Source organism: Thamnophis sirtalis, unplaced genomic scaffold, assembly GCF_051295495.1.
Source record: "Thamnophis sirtalis isolate CommonGarterSnake01/CBP01778 unplaced genomic scaffold, rThaSir2_p1.2 scaffold_2, whole genome shotgun sequence".
NCBI classification, from domain to species: Eukaryota; Metazoa; Chordata; class Lepidosauria; order Squamata; family Natricidae; genus Thamnophis; species Thamnophis sirtalis.
In genome coordinates this window covers 138967150-138985614 of record NW_028261382.1, presented here as the reverse complement: position 1 = coordinate 138985614, position 18465 = coordinate 138967150, and positions in this window count along the sequence as shown.

Sequence of the window (18465 nt, the reverse complement as noted above, 5' to 3'; positions counted from 1 at the left end):
TCTATTTACTACTTTACTCTGGAATAAACTTTATGCCATTTTTAAAAGATACATAAAAAAGAAAAAATATACAAGTTCAGATAGCTGTTTTTTACATTTTGATTAACTTTTAGGTGAAATTCTAACTATTTCTAACTAGGATACTATTCTGTACATCATGGGAAGCATCCCTGAGAAGAGAAGCAATTAATTCAGTTATGTCTGAAAGAGCACTGATTAATCAGTTAAATGACTCTTCATGTCAAGGGTAGATACTAGAAGAAAGGCTTGAAGGCAAGAAACTGTCTTAATTAACTATATTGAAATATATCTTTCTTTATTTTAATACCTTGGTACAACTTCCATAAATCCCATTAGTGGATTATAAGGAAATAGGTTTCAATTGGTTGTCTTATTATTGCTGAAATGAATGAATGGCCATGTGCTTATTTTGTACATGAACTCCAAATAGAAACTCACGAAGTATTAGAACATAAAGTTCCCTGAGCCTGATTGCTGATGATGACATGGACATTTACATCTTATTTTACTGATATTCATATATCATCCAGATTTTTTTTAGTTTTTTTAAAAAAAATCTAGTGTAGCCTGACTATTTAACTGGTTCTACTTACGTTCCTCTCAGCTGAATATGAGATATTTAGTAATTCATATCCTCTTATTTTGTTGTCCTTATCTTCATGCATTTTTTCCAGATCCCAGAAGACCATTTTTTTGTGTTATTTCTGTTCATACTATATATAAAAAGCATCCCCACGAAATCACTGCTTCTGATTGCTTCATACATTACTAGAATTCATAAAAATAGAATGGATAGCTGTTAAAACAATTCTAAACTCAGAGAAAAACTGAAATGAAGATTAGATATACAGATGTTGTGAAAAGATACAGAAAATATACTTGGGGAAAAAAAGTTCAAGAAGCATAGCAAAGAAAGAAAAGAAGATGGTTCACTGGATACTATTTCAACTGAGAAACAATATCCATTGTATTCATCTATCTGGCAACACGGTGGCCAAAAAGAGGAAGAAGAGTTCAAAATACTGCTGGGGACCCGGAATGGACTACTCAGTCTTCATGTCTGCAAGATCGTTTTGCTTTATATTTTTTAAAATAGAATCCTGAGATTTGAGGAGTCCAAGATTCTTAAAGTAATTCTTTAAGTAATCCTAGCAACACATAGTTGTTCCAGATGAAAATCCACTTCTGGCTGCCCTAAATCTTTTTATTTCATTCATATTAGGGAAGAGATGTTGCCATTATTGTTTGCAAATTACAAATGATACAGAAAACAGTCTAATTTTGATGTAATAATTTAACAAGAAATAGGAAATGTAAGACAGGGGAAAGTAGAATTCATTGTGGGAGTGATTTGGAGACATCACGTGAGTGTATCAACATTATGTTTCTGTAATTCCACAAATAATTGCCACAAGACATTGTCTATTTTAAATTTTTGCAACACTTCCCTTACCTGTATCCTCCTGTGATCACTCTTTCATCTTTTATTTACAGAGTAAGAACCCAGGTGAAAGCAAAAGAAAGGAGCTATCTTGCACATTCTTTGGACTTCATCATCACATTTACTCCTCCCTGCATCTTTTTCAGCCAGTTTTTTCACTAGAGGGCACTCATTGCCTTGTAGCAGATTTTCAATCACAGACTTTTTTAACAGCAAAGAAAGTTTATTCAATACTGATGTTGACTGAAAATCATATGTTAAAGCACAACAAGCACAACATGTTTGGCCATTGTAATAGTGATGTGAGGGTATGGCTGTGTGACTGTGTAGTCCCCTACTCTATAGAGTGAAGCTTTAAATCAATTGTAAACCTAGAGGGAAGAAAACAAGTGAGTAAGGTTTATGTTTGTATGTACTATACAGAAATGTTGGAACAGATTGACTGATGGTCTCAAAGTAAACAGAGAGATGCCAGGGCTGGAACTATTTGATTTAGTGTGCTGTCTGAATATGCGGTAAGGTGGGTGAATGAAAGCTAGGTAAATCCTTAAATCTACATCAGTATTTATAGGAAAACAAAACAGCGTTCTATGGTGAATTACGCAACTGACTCATATAAGCTTCTGTTAGATAGTCTGATAATAGTCATAGGATTTTGTCCCTTTTATCTTCCAATGATTGCAGATTTGCCTTCATTGACTTTACAAATTGCCAGCTTTTTTGCTTAGAAGTATGTCCAGAGTTTGGTACATACATTCACAAAATACTGTAAGTCATAATCACCAGTATTTAATACATGTAGCATGGATTACATTCAACCTTTCATTTGTATAGTGCATAATGTCTTTTTTAAAAAAACAGACACCATAACTTCTACAATTTAACCTAAAATAAATTATCCAAGAAAAAAGATGTCACAGGCATGTCTGGGAGGAAAATCTGATTATCAGTCCAGAACATAACTATGTCATAGGTTTTGGTTTTTCAGTTAATTTTTTACAGACAAGAAATTCATTTTGTTTCATTTCCATTGTTGTATAGGTTAATTATTCAGATATTTTTTTTTGCATTTTGCAAAGCAATGAAAAATGAGAAAACAAAAATGCAAAGTATCTCTAGCAAATAGACAATGAGCTTTCTTTTGTTACTTAGCTTATAGTAATAAGTAATAGTTTTGTAAGCACCTTGTATCTGGAAGATGCTTAGAATATAACTTGAGCACACAGCAAATATGAAGGTTTCTGTAGAATTCAAATGCTTATCCTTTTGTGTATTTTTCCATCAACAAGGAAGTAAATGTTTAGAAATGTTTTATTAGACATCGGTATTGGCAGTTCAGTTTTGATAACTTGAGAGTTTAAAGTAATGAAAATATCTTCAGTTTTCCTATAACTGTAGGGATGATTTTCTAAACTCACTGAAGTAATCATTTGTTAAATATTTTGAACAGTGAACAGTACACCTGTGAGAGAGAGACTGATTAGCTTTTATAATATAATACATATTTTCCTGAACCTTCAGGAAATTATTGACTAGTTTTTGTGAAATTGCTGTGAATGAGACAGAATCTCCTCAACTCCTGTAAAATTCTAACAATTGCAACTGTTTAAATAGTAAACATAATTAAATATTGAAAAAGGAAAAAAGTGCAAAACTACAACACTTGAAGTAGAATTCTATGGTCATAAGAATTCTCTCATTTTCTTTTTCTTGAAATGATTTTCTTCTAGTATATTGAGAACTAAACAAAGTTGACTATAACATTATTTTCTTTATTACACTTATAATCATGGTAATTAATAGGGTCATCTAATGCTAACAGCTAGTAAAACTCATTGCTCTAAAAGGTGACTACCTACGTAAATTAACAGATGAATCATTTGCAGCTCAGCATCTGAAAACAATCTAGACAGAGCCATGTACCAAGCGTAGCGGCATTGCAGAAGTGCTATGCTTTGGGCTTCTTCTGGGGTGTTTTTATGACTTCCCAGTTCAGTCTAGAGCCTGATGGGCTCTCATATTTTGTAATTAAATAAATTGAGTTGAATTGAGCTACTTAAATTGAGGTACTTGCTGACTATTGGATAAGTATCACATGCCGTCATTTGCATTTTTGCTTTCCCATACCTTAACCTAACCATGAATTCTGCAAATGCTATGATTTCCTAAGGTTGCATAAGATACTGACCCATAGATTAATAGCTCTGGCTAGATTTGCTTGAAACAAAGGAATAATAGCTGGATAGTTTTCCACATAAACAAACTTATAATAAACAAGACTTATTTTTGTGGTTTAAGTGGGTTATAATCAAACAGTGAACTGTAATCTACAGAAAAGAACCTGGAATTTGTTTCCCAGCCAAATGGTCCTTTACAAAAGCCAGAATAGTTAAAAAGGGTCGGCTAGCATTAATCTTATCTAAAATGGAAATGGAACAATCATAATGGTTAAAAGATAATGTTTCCTTTTAGAGTGGAAAATTTAATCTGAAATTCACTCAAATTATGTAATGCTCATTGATACTTAAAAGAAAAAAAATGAAATAATTGTATATTTTATAGTTCAGCTGATTTAAATGTCACACTCAAGTATATTTCCTAGACACAAATAGTTCTTATTTTAGTTATAATACTAACTAAATCTTGAGATAATGTACATAAATATTAATTATTTCAAGCCTAAGTTCAGATGGTGGGGAAAGAACAGTATGTAAGCACATTAAAAGCCATACTTTTCAAAAGAAAAAGGATCAAAAGTAATCCTTAAAATAAATTACTTTGACTAATGCAGGAACTGTGGGATTATGAAAAAGTTAAGACAGTTATGGCTGTGGATAGACCACAATTTAAAACCCTGTTGAAAAGCATAAGCAATGATATTACAGAGTCAACTGGGATTTTAATCAGCTTACAACTGATGGATCATACATATTGTGATGCATGGCTACACTACATAATAGTATCTTGTTTCAAACTAGATAGAATGCAATGGTGCCGGTTAGTACACAGTTTACATATAACCCATTCTATTGTTATCAGTCAGATTTAGGGACATATTTACATTTATTCCAATTCCTTAAATATTAATTATTAGATGAAAGATTTACTTAATGAATTTTTTAAAGCTATAGTACCATTGAGTAGAATGTTGAAACAACTTAAAGACCAGCTGGAATCTGATTTGTCAAGTTCAAATCACCAGGACCAGATGGATTACACCTCAAGGTTCTGAAGGAATTGGCAGAGGAGATCTCAGAACCACTGAACTATATCTTTCAGAGATCCTGGAGCACCGGGGAACTGCCAGAGGACTGGAAAAGAGCTGATCTGGTTCCCGTTTTAAAAAAAGGGGAAAAAACAGATCCAGGAAACTATAGACCTATCAGCCTGACTTCAATACCAGGAAAGATTCTGGAAAAGATAATCAAGCAACGAATTAGTGAACACCTAGAAGTAAACCAAGTAATAGCCAAAAGCCAACATGGATTTGTCAAAAACAGATCATGCCAGACTAATCTTATTGCATTCTTTGATAAAGTGACAAAATTAGTGGACCAGAGGAATGCCGTTGATATAGTTTACTTGGACTTCAGTAAGGCATTTGATAAGGTAGACCATAACCTACTAGATAAAGTAGAAGAATGTGGGTTAGACAGCATCATCACCAGATGGATTCGTAACTGGCTGACCAGCCACACTCAACGTGTAGTCCTCAATGGAACTGCATCTACATGGAGGGAAGTATGCAGTGGAGTACCCCAAGGCTCTGTTTTAGGCCCAATACTTTTCAACATCTTCATCAATGATTTGGATGAGGGAATAAATGGGGAACTCATCAAATTTGCAGATGACACCAAGTTGGCAGGAATAGCCAACACTCCAGAAGATAGGCCTAAGATACAGAAGGATCTTGACAAACTTGAACATTGGGCACTATCTAATAAAATGAAATTCAAGAATAAGGTTCTACATTTAGGCAAGAAAAACAAAATGCACTGGTACAGTATAGATGGTACCTTGTTCAACAGTAGTAACTGTGAGAGGGATCTTGGAGTCCTAGTGGACAACCGTTTAAATATGAGCCAGCAGTGTGCAGCAGCTGCCAAAAAAGCCAACAAAGTTCTAGGCTATATAAACAGAGGGATAGAATCAAGATCATGTGAAGTGTTCATGCCACTTTATAATATCTTGGTAAGGCCATGCTTGGAATACTGCATTCAGTTTTGGTCGCCATGATGAAGAAAAGATGTGGAGACTCTAGAAAGAGTTCAGAGAAGAGCAACAAAGATGATTAGGGGACTGGCGACTAAAAAATATGAAGAACGGTTGCAGGAACTGGGTATATGTCTAGTTTAATGAAAAGAAAGACTAGGGGAGACATGATTCCAATATCTCAGGGGTTGCCACAAAGAAGAGGGAGTCAAACTATTCTCCAAGGCACCTGAGTGTAGAACAAGAAGCAATGGGTGGAAACTAATCAAGAAGCAACTTAGAACTGAGGAGAAATTTCCTGACAGAACAATTAATCAGTGGAACAGCTTGCCTCCAGACATTGTGAATGCCCCAACACTGGAAGTCTTTAAGAAGAGGTTGGATAGTCATTTGTCTGGAACGGTATAGGATTTCCTGCCTAGGCAGGGGGTTGACTAGAAGACCTCCAAGGTCCCTTCCAACTCTGCTGTTGTATTGTATTGTATTGTATTGTATTGTATTGTATTGTATTGTATTGTATTGTATTGTATTGTATTGTATTGTATTGTATTGTATTGTATTGTATTGTATTGTATTGTATTGTATTGTATTGTAATGAGCCAAGGTGGCGCAGTGGTTAGGGTGCAGTACTGCAGGCCACTTCAGCTGACTGTTATCTGCAGTTCAGCGGTTCAAATCTCACTGGCTCAAGGTTGACTCAGCCTTCCATCCTTCTGAGGTGGGTGAAATGAGGACCCAGACTGTGGGGGCGATATGCTGACTCTGTAAACCGCTTAGAGAGGGCTGAAAGCCCTATGAAGTGGTATATAAGTCTAACTGCTATTGCTATTGCTATTGCTATTGCTATTGCTATTGCTATTGCTATTGCTATTGCTATTGCTATTGCTATTGCTATTGTATTGTATTGTATTGTCTGCTATTTTCCTGTATCAAAACTTCTATATCAAAGAAATACAAATGCAATTCCAAAGGGAACAAATTATAATCACGTAAATGAATTCTCAGTGATAAACAATTTGAAATTTGGAGTTTTAATAGTATAGAGAGAGACCTTTTCATAATCAACATTCATACAAAACAAATAAGTCCTAAAATGTGCTTAACTGATTTGAGAAATGCAATGCTGAAGAATTATTGTTGTAGATGAATATTGCAAATAATAAATTGATAAGTGATTCCAATTGCTTTCATCAGTAATGTGATTTGCTGTCTCTTGTGCAGAGTGAATAATTAGCATTTCTCTGCTTCAGGCCTCATGAAGTGGTTTGTTTTAATTTTATTTTTTATATTATCATCCAAAGTATTTCTCTTTCTTATTTTCTTCAAAAGAGAAATCTTAATATTATCTGCTTTTTCTAAGAGTTGAACTACAGTTAAAGAATTGAAGATTGGAAGGATTTTAAATTATCATCTTCCTTATGAAGGCTGATGAGCCACAGCAGGAATGTTCAAATATCAGATATACCCCATTCTCTTTAATAATTAAGAGAGTAGATTAATGAATAAATGTAAGAGGAATAAAAAGAATTACAGTTTGATTTTCAGACATTTTTACACAATGCTATGTGGCTTTATGTCATATAGTTCTGTTGCACATTTTATGGCTGTAATCATAAAATCTTGATATCAAGAAGAAAATCACATGCCATACAAATCCCGAAACAGGGGTGTCAAACTCATGGCAACACATTGTCATGTGATGTATTGCAACTTTTCCCCCCTTTGCTAAACTGGGGGTGGATGGGTGGGTGTAGCTGGTGTGTGATGCATCTGGGCTGCGAGTTTGACACTCCTGTCCTAGAGCCTTGCAAAGTAGCAACAGTAATAGCACTTAGACTTATATACTGCTTTGTCAAGCTTTACAGCCCGTTCTCAGCAGTTTACAAAGGCAGCAAATTGCCCCCAACAATCTGGATTCTCATTTTGCTGACCTTGGAGGGATAGAAGGCTGAATCAATTTTGAATCAGTGAGAATTGAACTGCTGGCTGTGAACAGGATTAGGTTGCAATACTGCATTCTAATCACTGCACCACCACAACTCTTGTAGGTATATGTTTCTTTGTTGGATTACTTTTTTGTTATTGTTTAGGGTGACACCACATTGTGCCGAGGTGGCGCAGTGGTTAGGGTGCAGTACTGCAGCCACTTCAGATTGTGGGGGCAATATGCCGACTCTGTAAACCGCTTAGAGAGGGCTGAAAGCCCTATGAAGCGGTATATAAGTCTAACTGCTATTGCTATTGCTATTGCTGCAATCGTTAAAGGAGAAACAAACAGCAATTTACTTTTAGAAGCACTTGGGAGCATTTTGCTTTGTGAAACTGCTTCAGAGAAATTCATCACCTCTTCAAAACTTTGCGCTCTCTTAAGAATGCCAATCTTGTCAGAACTAGAGCCAGAGTCTGGCACTTTGGGTACCTACACAGTAAGGGGTCATTTTCAATGCTTCTGCCCTTGCTACCTTTATTTATTTATTTATTTATTTATTTATTTATTTATTTATTTATTTATTTATTTATTTATTTATTTATTTATCTATCTATCTATCTATCTATCTATCTATCTATCTATCTATCTATCTATCTATCTATCTATCTATCTATTTATTTATGTTAAATTATAAGGTGCCAATCTCACTATCCAAAACCATTTGGGCATCTTACAATGCAATAAAAATATAAGCATTAAAAACAATTAGAAATATAAAATCACTTTTAAATTCGAAAAATTAAATATAGGCTAAAGAAACCAAGGGCTTGTATGGCGTGAGCCTGGTGCCTTGTCTGTCAACGCACCACCCACCTCCAGCTTAGTATATCTCCCTTGCGACCTCAACTTTCTGCCTTGATGATGTTCTCTGTTTGCCACATTTTTCAAGCAGGCAACCAAGAAATTGTTATTTCATTTCCTGAGCAGCTATGAAGTTGGGTTGTAACCAATGCTGGAGGTCAAACAAATTAGCATTGGCTGCAGCAATAAGAAAAATGACCTAGGAAAGGCCACACTATTTATGCAGTCCACAAAAAAGGAACCAGAATGAATATATGCCAATAGCACAGGCTGTATAACTCTTCCCTTCCTCTCTTTCCCCCCATTTGTAACAGACTCATTAAGAACATTTATAAGTGCAGTCTTAGCAGAATTAATATTGACTTTTATAAAGCTTCTTCCTAATTTAGAATTGCATCCAAAATAATTCTTATTCAGCAACATGCTTGAAACATAAAAAGGCAATTAATGTCAGTATTGAAATTAGGGCTGAAAGTTGGGAAAAGAAAAGCCAGTTATGAAACATTATGCAAATGTAACACACACACACACACACATGTATGTATGTATGTATGTATGTATGTATGTATGTACATAAAATAAGAGCAGCTTCCATTAAGCTAAAGAGTCTGTTTATGTAAATCTGTGTATGTATATGATATATGTGTGTATGTAAGCATATGTATGTTTGTATGTATCTATGCATGTATGTATGTGTTATATGTGTGTATGTATATAGCTTAATGGAAGCTGCTCTTATTTTATGTAGGCTAAGAATATGTATTCAGATGAATTTTGGATTTTGTTGTGTACACCAAGGTCCAGAGATAATTATTGCAGGTATATGAGGGAACACTGATAATTAAACAAAACCTGTTAACTATTATCTTGATTGCAGTTAAGATTCTTAAAACTAATCAAACAATAAAAAACACAAAAAACAAATATAATATCTGAATTCAAACATCATCCAATGATTTCAGACAATCATGAAAAATATATAAAAGATGGCACTGTAGAAAATTCTCGGTTTATTTCCTAACTTTCAAGTTACATTTTTACCACTCTGAGCCTCATTAGCTATAGCTGTATGTAGAAGATCAATGGCATTCTGAAATTTATTGTCATATGCCTTATGATAAGATATACACTGGATAAATGACATCATGGGTATGCTGTCAAAATGCTTTTATTTTTCTGTCTCTCACACAGCACCAAGGATTAATGTTATCATGATAATGCACAAATAACAGGGTAGGAAAGAGAAAAATAGCCACTGAGAAATTCTCCATTACCACTGGAAGTAATTTTCTAAAGTATAGAAATAGGTTAGTGGAAGATTGTTTAGCTAGGTATGTTATATTCATTAAGTAGTACTTACAGGCCTTAAGAAGGAAGGAAGGGAGGAAGAGTGGAAGACATGGAGGGGAAAATACTACCAAAGGTGAAGTGATTCATTTTTTAAAAATCATTTAAGCAATAATTATGTATCTAGCCTAAAAAGAATTGGAGAGATTATAATGCAATTGGGATGTGGAGTATGTGGAGACTTTTACGTTACTGTGATCCATTGTAGGACATTATGTCCTTCTCTATACAAAAAGGCAATTATTTCACTGAAATGTAGTGAGTCAGTTACAATTTGGCAACATGAATAATTCCAGCTCTTCTGTTAAGTCTCCAAGTTTGAATGGCAGGGAGAAAAGTACAATAACAGCCTCATATAAACTAAGAAGCAGATTGTCCTTAGATCATATCCACTGCATGCTGGGTGGCAAGCAATTAGGTTGACTATAGGCATGAAATATTCAGCTAAAACATGGAAGGAGTTCTGAAACTTGTTTGGTATTGTAAGCTGGTAAAAAAGGAATCATATTTCTTTTCATCGCAAATATTCATTCTGGTTATGTAGAATGCCATGCTTGGATTACAATCTAAACATCCTCAGAATTTATTTTTAAAATTTTGTATTACAAATTACTTCATTGAGATTCAATATTGTGACTGTGTATTCACACCTTGCAGAGAAAGAAACTGCTCCCTGACTTCAAAAACTTTGTGAGAATTATGGCATTTGAGATAGTCTACCAACTTGGTGAATGGTGAATGAACAGACAAGCTTCTGCTTGAAATTAACTGACAGCTAAACATGTGACTCTTCCAATGAACTTTCAAGCTGACAGAGGTAAGGCTTGGGATTTTATAGGCAGGGAGATCCATTATAAATCCACTCCTCTTAAAAATGAAGACAATAGCTAGGAACTGAGGTTAAGAAGAGGAACAGGATTGTTTCATTTTCCCAGCAGCCTTCTCCCTGCTGCAGTTCCCAAGACCCTGGAAGGGAAGCTAAGACACAATTGAGATAGAAAAAAATTGTTATCTCTGAATAGTGATATAAAAATGCTTAAGTACAAATATTGTTTATGTTTTTTAACCTTTTATTTTGAATGTAAATAAGTCTAATATTTTGTTTCTGCTTTTTATTTTTTTGGAAAAAGTTCAGTAATTCGGTGTGTTTTTTTTTTTTGTTTGTTTTTTTTCCAACTTGGAATGTCTTTACAACATAGTTGTCTGTCCACAGTTTTATATTTTGATAGACCACAATCTACCTCTTGGTAAGATTGAAAAATGTGGATAGACAGCATCATCACCAGATGGATTTGTGACTGGATGATCAATTCCACTCACCATGTAGTTCTCAAAGGAACTATATTTACAGGGAGGGAAGCATGCAGTGGGGTACTTCAAGGTTTTGTCTTAGGCCCATGACTTTTCAAAATCTTCATAAATGATTTAGATGAAGGATAGAAAGGGAATTCATCAAATTTTCAGACAACATCAATCTGGGGAAAAGAGCCAAAACTTTAGGCTTAAGATTCAAAAGAACTTGGATACTGGGCTTATCAAAATGCAATTCAGTGGTGACAAAAATAAGGTTTTACACGTAAGCAATAAAAAGCAAATGTACAGGTATAAAATAGGTGGTACCTGTCTCAACATCATTGACTGTGAGAGGGATCTAGGAATCTTAATAGACAACCTCTTAAATAAGAGCCATCTGTTTTTTCAAACTATCAATGTATGTGTGTTTGTGTGTGTGTGTGTGTGTGTGTGTGTGTGTGTGTGTGTGTGTACTGTGTTACAACCCCTGGTATGCCCAAATATGGAAGGAAGCATACTGCTTCCTTTCTCTATCGGCTCACCCTAGGACAGGAAGCCATTATTTTTAATGTTGCCTTTGTTATACTTGTGTTGCATTTGTGCTGATAAATAAATAAAGGGAGACTAGTATAGATCTATTTCAAGCTATTTAGCTCTCATCAGCTAGCCATACCCTTACTGGGATTTGAACCTGGGCTGTTTTACATATTAGGCAGTTGTGTTAGCCACTAAGCCACAGGCTCCCCTCTTTTATCAGCTAAGTCAGGTTGAAATAGATATATACTAGTCTCCCTTTATTTATTTATTTAAAAGCACAAATACAACACACACACACACACATATTTAAAGTCATATATATATTTATATATGTTTTTTATTTGTGCTGATAAATAAATAAAGGGAGACTAGTATAGATCTATTTCAAGCTATTTAGTTCTCATCAGCTAGCCATACCCTTACTGGGATTCGAACTGGGCTATATTACATATTAGGCAGACGTCTTAGCCATTAGGCCACAGGCTCTGATCCATTATCAGCTGAGCCAGGGAGAAAGGTATATATTTAAAGTCACAACCCCTGGTATGCCCCAATTATGGGAGGAAGCTAACTGCTTCCATTCTCTTTCAATCGGCTCGTCACAAGAGTCCATCACAACAGAAACCCAATATTTTTACTGTTGCCTTTGTTATATTTGTGTTTTTTATTTGTGCTGATAAATAAATAAAGGGAGACTAGTATAGATCTATTTCAAGCTATTTAGCTCTCATCAGCTAGCCATACCCTTACTGGGATTCGAACCTGGGCTATATTACATATTAGGCAGTTTAAACTCCCTGGCTCAGTTGATAAGGAGAAGAACCTTGTGACTTAATGGTTAACACATCTGCCTAAGATGGTTAACACATCTGCCTAAAATTTATTTATCAGCACAAATACAACACACACACACACACACACACACGTATATGTATATGTATATGCATATGCATATGCATATACAAATAGATATAGATATACATATAGATATATTGATAGTTTATATAATCAGAGAGATATATCAAGGTCATGTGTAGTGTTAGTACCACTTTATACAGGTTCGGTAAGACCACATTTCAAAACTGCATCCAGTTTTGCTCACCGCAATACAAAAAAGATGCTGAGATTCTAGAAAGTGCAGAAAAGAGCAACAAAGATGATTAGGGGACTGGAAGCTAAAACATATGATGAGGAAAGACTAAGGGTAGCATAATAGCAGTCTTTCAATATTTGAGGGGATCAACCTATTCTCCAAAGCACTTGCAGGCAGAACAAGAAGTAACAGATGGAAAGTTATCAAGGAGAGAGCCAGTCTGGAACCAAGGAGAAATTTCCTGACAGTGAGAACAATTAAGCGATGGAACAGCTTTCCTGCAGAAGTTGGGGATGCTCCATCATTTATGAAAAGATTGAGCAGTCATTTATCCAGTACTTTCACAAGAATGGCACAAATGAGCATGGGGTTGGACTAGAAGACCTCCAAGATTCCTTCTAACTCTGTTATTCTGTATTCTGATTATTCTATATGTTACCTATTCATATGTTACCCTTTGTTTTCTGTAATTTTTCCATTGAAGATTTTGCATGCAATAATTTAAATTTTTGTAAACGGCATTCTTTCTATGTTTCTTCTCCTTCATAAAATAAAATTTATTTTCTCTCTTAAGAATTTGGTTCATCTTATAATGAGGCAGGTGGGAAGAAACTTCTGATGATGCTAATTGCACATTTGAATGTTACAAGGCCAAAAAAGCAATGTAGGTTGTAATACCCCTATCTCTCACCTGCTAGTCTTATGGGGAGTTTAAAAAGAAAGGTGCCCTCCTGGAAGGGAGATTGTCACATCAATAATTACAAAGCATCACACCAAGGCAGAAAGTAGAGCTAGGGTTTGCAGACATAAGGAGCTTCTGGGAGAGGAAGTTTTAACCTTCAATCTGTTACTGTATGGAGTCAGCCCTGGGAGCACAATATAGAAGTATTGACATTGAAAGTATTTATATTTTACTGATAATTATTTTTTGAGAGTCACTTCCATTCTTGGAACTATAGTTAATAAGATTTCTTGACAGATAATGCACACACACACAGAAACACACACACATACACATGAATTCCAGGTGATATATTGCAGGCATATTATTTTAAAATATATAAATAAGTAAAATGTAGCTAATACTAACTGATCATTGATAATTTGGGTATTTTACTTCATTATTTCTTGTCTTTACAATTATACATTGATCATCTTTTATCTCTGGCTAACATGCTTGGAGAAATGTCAGACTTGGAGGAAGTGCAATCTCCCATTGCTAATTATATCTATGTTTGTTCTAAGACTGAATCATTTATGTATGTATTGATTAGAAGGGTTATAAAACAAAGATTTCAACCATAGGAACTGAGATAAAAATGTCAAGGTGGCAACTTTTACCCTGTGATGAAAGCCCCATCTCTTTTCTCCATGCATCATACCATATATTTTATATAAATAATTTTTTGGCATGAGTTGAATATTTTCTAGTTAAACACTCTCTAGAAAAAATATAAATTTAACATTAATAAAATCAGTACTTAAAATAGGATTCACGCACTGAAAAATAATTTGTCTTCTGTGAGTTACTGAAACATTGCAAGTGTTGCCTTTTTCTACAAGGCAAAAAACCCCGAAATAATAAGTCTATAAAATGGATAGACTTTTCTTTACAAATCAAATCTTATTAAATCATGGATGAAATGGAGAGTACATAACTTAGATGGCCTAAGGTAGTAAAATATTAAACTGCAGAAGTCAGAATTCAGTTTTGTAATTTTTAGGGGGGAAAACAGCTATGATATTTATTTGAAGTTCTTAATAATTCTGTGTAAATACAGTAAAGTTACTCAGTTTAGACATGTTCTTTGAAAGTATCCACGTGAAAATGCGTAAAAACTGCCAATATTAAATATTGGCAAGTTTATCTAATGATAAATACTTGAAAAGATATCTTGTCATAATTTCATGGAAAATAAATTATAAAGAGAAAAATAATAGTTGAAGTGATATTAAAAATAGCGGAGCCACCTCATCCATTCCCAGGGGTCCCTAGCATGCTGACATAACCAGGTCTTTGGACCTCCAGAGTCTCAATAGTGATGTGGCCAACCTTATCTAAGGAGGGAGAAGAATCCACAGTGTGGGCACCATAGCAGTAAAGGCCTGCCGCTTAGGCTTGGATATACAAATAAAGAGGTGGTACAGTTATTGAATCAAGTAAATGAAATATACATATACTCTTTCTGTTTTATCCATGGTATATAAAGTACACACACAATACAAAAAGAGCGGTGAAAGTTGGACTGCTAATGGGCATGATTGAAAAAGGTGTGAAGAAGGTTCTCCCAACCTCTTTTGACAAGTGGGCTTTATAAAATCTCAGATTGTTTTCATTTAGAAACCTAACATTGATCAAAACAATAATGGGGTTTGGTTTTCAACAATGGAGCTTCTGATACATTTGTTTAAGAGGAAAGAAAAAGAGAACTTATACATAAACATGCTAATATTTTGTATATTAATACTACATTTTAATGCTCTAATTTCAATCCCCTTCCTTCTCCTTCACCTTAAGTCATGTAAAAGAGCATGATACTGGAACATTATAACTAACATTTCCATTTGGAGGAGTGGGATTTGAAGGTGCTGGGTTTTCTAGTAATTATTTCCTACTAATAGTTATAGTGAGTTATCTTCTATTAATTAAAAATTCATATAAATGGCTTCCTGGGCAGGACTTGCTGATGGAGGCAGCTTAACATAGCTGCTCCCGAGTTCCTGGTCGCATTATCTGTTCAGATGATCGTCTATCAGACATCTGACAGGTACCTTATCCTTCAGGCAAGAAGGGAAGGAGAGAGGTCCAGCTAGGCAAAGTGCCCTTTTGATCTTTGCAGCTTTTATGTCTGCAAAGAGAGGGGGGCCAGCCAAAGGCAGAACCGTCTCCGTGCCGGAATCTCCAGCTGCTTCTTGCAGCACGAAGTAAGAATCCTCCCACTTAGAACAACATTTGAACTATTTGATTTTAATACAAGCAGAGCTCGTATGCGAGAACCTCATTTGTTTATTTAAATCCTAGCTTCATTTTTACAAGATCTTCCTTTGTTAATTTGGCTATTTAAAAAAGTTTTTAAAATGGCGATGATGAATTCTCCATAACAATGTTTACTTTCTTAATCTTCTTGTAAAGAACAGCTATAAAACCTCAAAGGAAGGGAGTGATTCATCACTTTGCCTCATAGCCGGCCAGCAGATTTTTACTAATTAGTTTCACTTTTACAAGACTCTCTTTTAGCAATCTTGCTAATATATATTTCTAATACAGAGACGCTTAAGATGGCGATGAATATGATGAGCTGTTTCGTTACAATGCTCTTTTTTTGAAACCTTTTGCAAAGTCCTACGGAGTTAATAAAGGGGTGATTTAATACCTCTTTCCATAGCTGCATAGCGGGCCAGTAGAGTTTGATTAATTGCTTGAAGATAAAACTTGGAATGGCCTCAAAACTAAATCCTAATCTGAAACCCCCTCCAGCCCCCAGAAGCATATCGCCAATACCTGGTACAGAGGCACAGCCTCCACCCTCTATGCCCCCTACTGGAGACTCTAACGAAAGAATTCTTCTTGGAAACTTTTAACAGCTTGACTATCAAAGTCAAAGATAAACTTAAAGATTTTAAAGAGGAGATAAAAGAGAAAATAAAAGAACTTAAGCAGGACTTGTATGCCAACTCAGTGAAGCGGTTGACGTGATGTGCCAGTGCCTCGAGGCTGTTAGGGCCTGGATGGGGGTTAACAAGCTTGTACTCAATCCGGATAAGACCGAGTGGCTGGTGTGTTTCCCTCCTACTAATAGGCCAAGTTTTCCATCTCTCAGGCTGGGGGGTCAAACAGTACGCCCCTCAGACAGGGTTCGCAATTTGAGAGTCCTCCTGGATCCACAGCTGACTTTTGAACACCACCTGTCGCCTGTGAACAGGGGGGCATTTGCCCAGGTTCGCCTGGTGCACCAGTTGCGTCCCTACCTGAACCGGAAGGCCCTCACAACAGTCACTCGTGCCCTTGTGACCTCTAGACTGGACTACTGCAACGTGCTCTACATAGGGCAGCCCTTGAAGAGCATTCGGAGACTTCAGCTTGTCCAGAATGCAACCGCGCGAGCGATCGTGGGTGCACCTCGGTTCACCCACGTAACACCTATCCTCCGCGAGCTGCACTGGCTGCCCATTGGTCTTCGGATACGCTTCAAGGCGCTAGTCATTACTTATAAAGCCCTTCATGGTATTGGACCTGGGTACTTGAGAGACCGCCTGCTGCCAATTACCTCCAATAGACCGATCAAATCCCACAGATTAGGCCTCCTCCGAATTCCATCCGCCGGCCAATGCCGACTGGCGACTACCCGGAGGAGAGCCTTCTCTGTGGCTGCTCCAATGCTCTGGAACGAGCTCCCCGTAGAGATTCGAACCCTCACCACCCTCCAGGCTTTCCACAAAGCCCTAAAAACCTGGCTGTTCTGACAGCCCTGGGGCTAAAGAGCTTTTGCCCCCCTCCTCGAATTGTATGGTTGTTGTGTGTTTTAAACTGTGTATTGTTATGTTCGTCTTTTTATCCCCTGTCTGTACCCCCTTCCCTGACTGAATTGTGAGCCGCCCTGAGTCCCCTTTGGGGAAAAGGGTGGCATATAAATGTAATAAATCCAATCCAATCCAATCCAATAAAATTGATGCCAAGGTTGCTAAAATTAAAGATGATATGCTGTGGTTTGTAACTGTGCTGACAGAACATGTCTCTGGAATTGAAGATAGTCTAGAGGATCTTAACGAAGCTAATACCAACTTGACATTGAAAACAGAGGTGGTGGAACAAAAAGTTGAAAATGCTGAAAAAGAAATTATTATGATACAGTACAGGCAAATGGAGCTGGCATTAAGAGTAAGGGGGCTGCGTGAGGATAAACAGGAGAATCTGAAACAGATTCTTTCAGAAGCTTTTGATTGTCTGGTGGGAAGACCAGAGTCTAAGTTTGACTGGCAAATCGATAAAGTTTATCACGTTAACTCTTGGGTGGCAAAGCAGAAGCAGCTTCCTCGAGATATAGTTATATATTTCAGCACAAGAGAGCTAAGAAACATGATATTACAAGAGTCTTATAACACTAAGCTCCAAATTGGGGGTCAGGATTTGACTGTTTTGAAAGAGATACCACCTCAAATGCTAAGAGCCAGGAGACACTATGCTTTTTTAGTGGAAGAACTCAGAAACCGTCAGATACAGTACAGATGGGATGCACCATTTGGTATTATACTTACATTTGACAGGCAAAGATATCGTCTCAACTCCGTATGGAAAGCACAAGATTTTTATTACAATATTTTGAAGGCTGGACACAATGCACCATCTGGACCTGGAGAAAGACCACAAGAAGGACAAGACAGACAGCAAACCACACAATTACCAGATAAGATGGACCATATCTCCCCCCTAGAAGTGCAAGGTGTCATGGAACAAAGACCTAGCCGTATGACTACTAGACGAATGGAGAAACAAGCTAAAAGGCAACAACCTCAACAATCACCGGCCATCGATCAAGGAGTTATAGTAACAAGTCCAGAAGCTGTGGGAGGAGCTAGGCTAAAGGTTAAACAGGCCATGCAGGAGGCTCTAAAAAAGCTTCAGGTAACCAAAGATGACAACTAAGATTTTAACATGGAATGTCAATGGACTGAATTCTCCACAGAAGAGAAAAAAATATTTCACTATCTTAAACAGTTTAAGAAAGACAT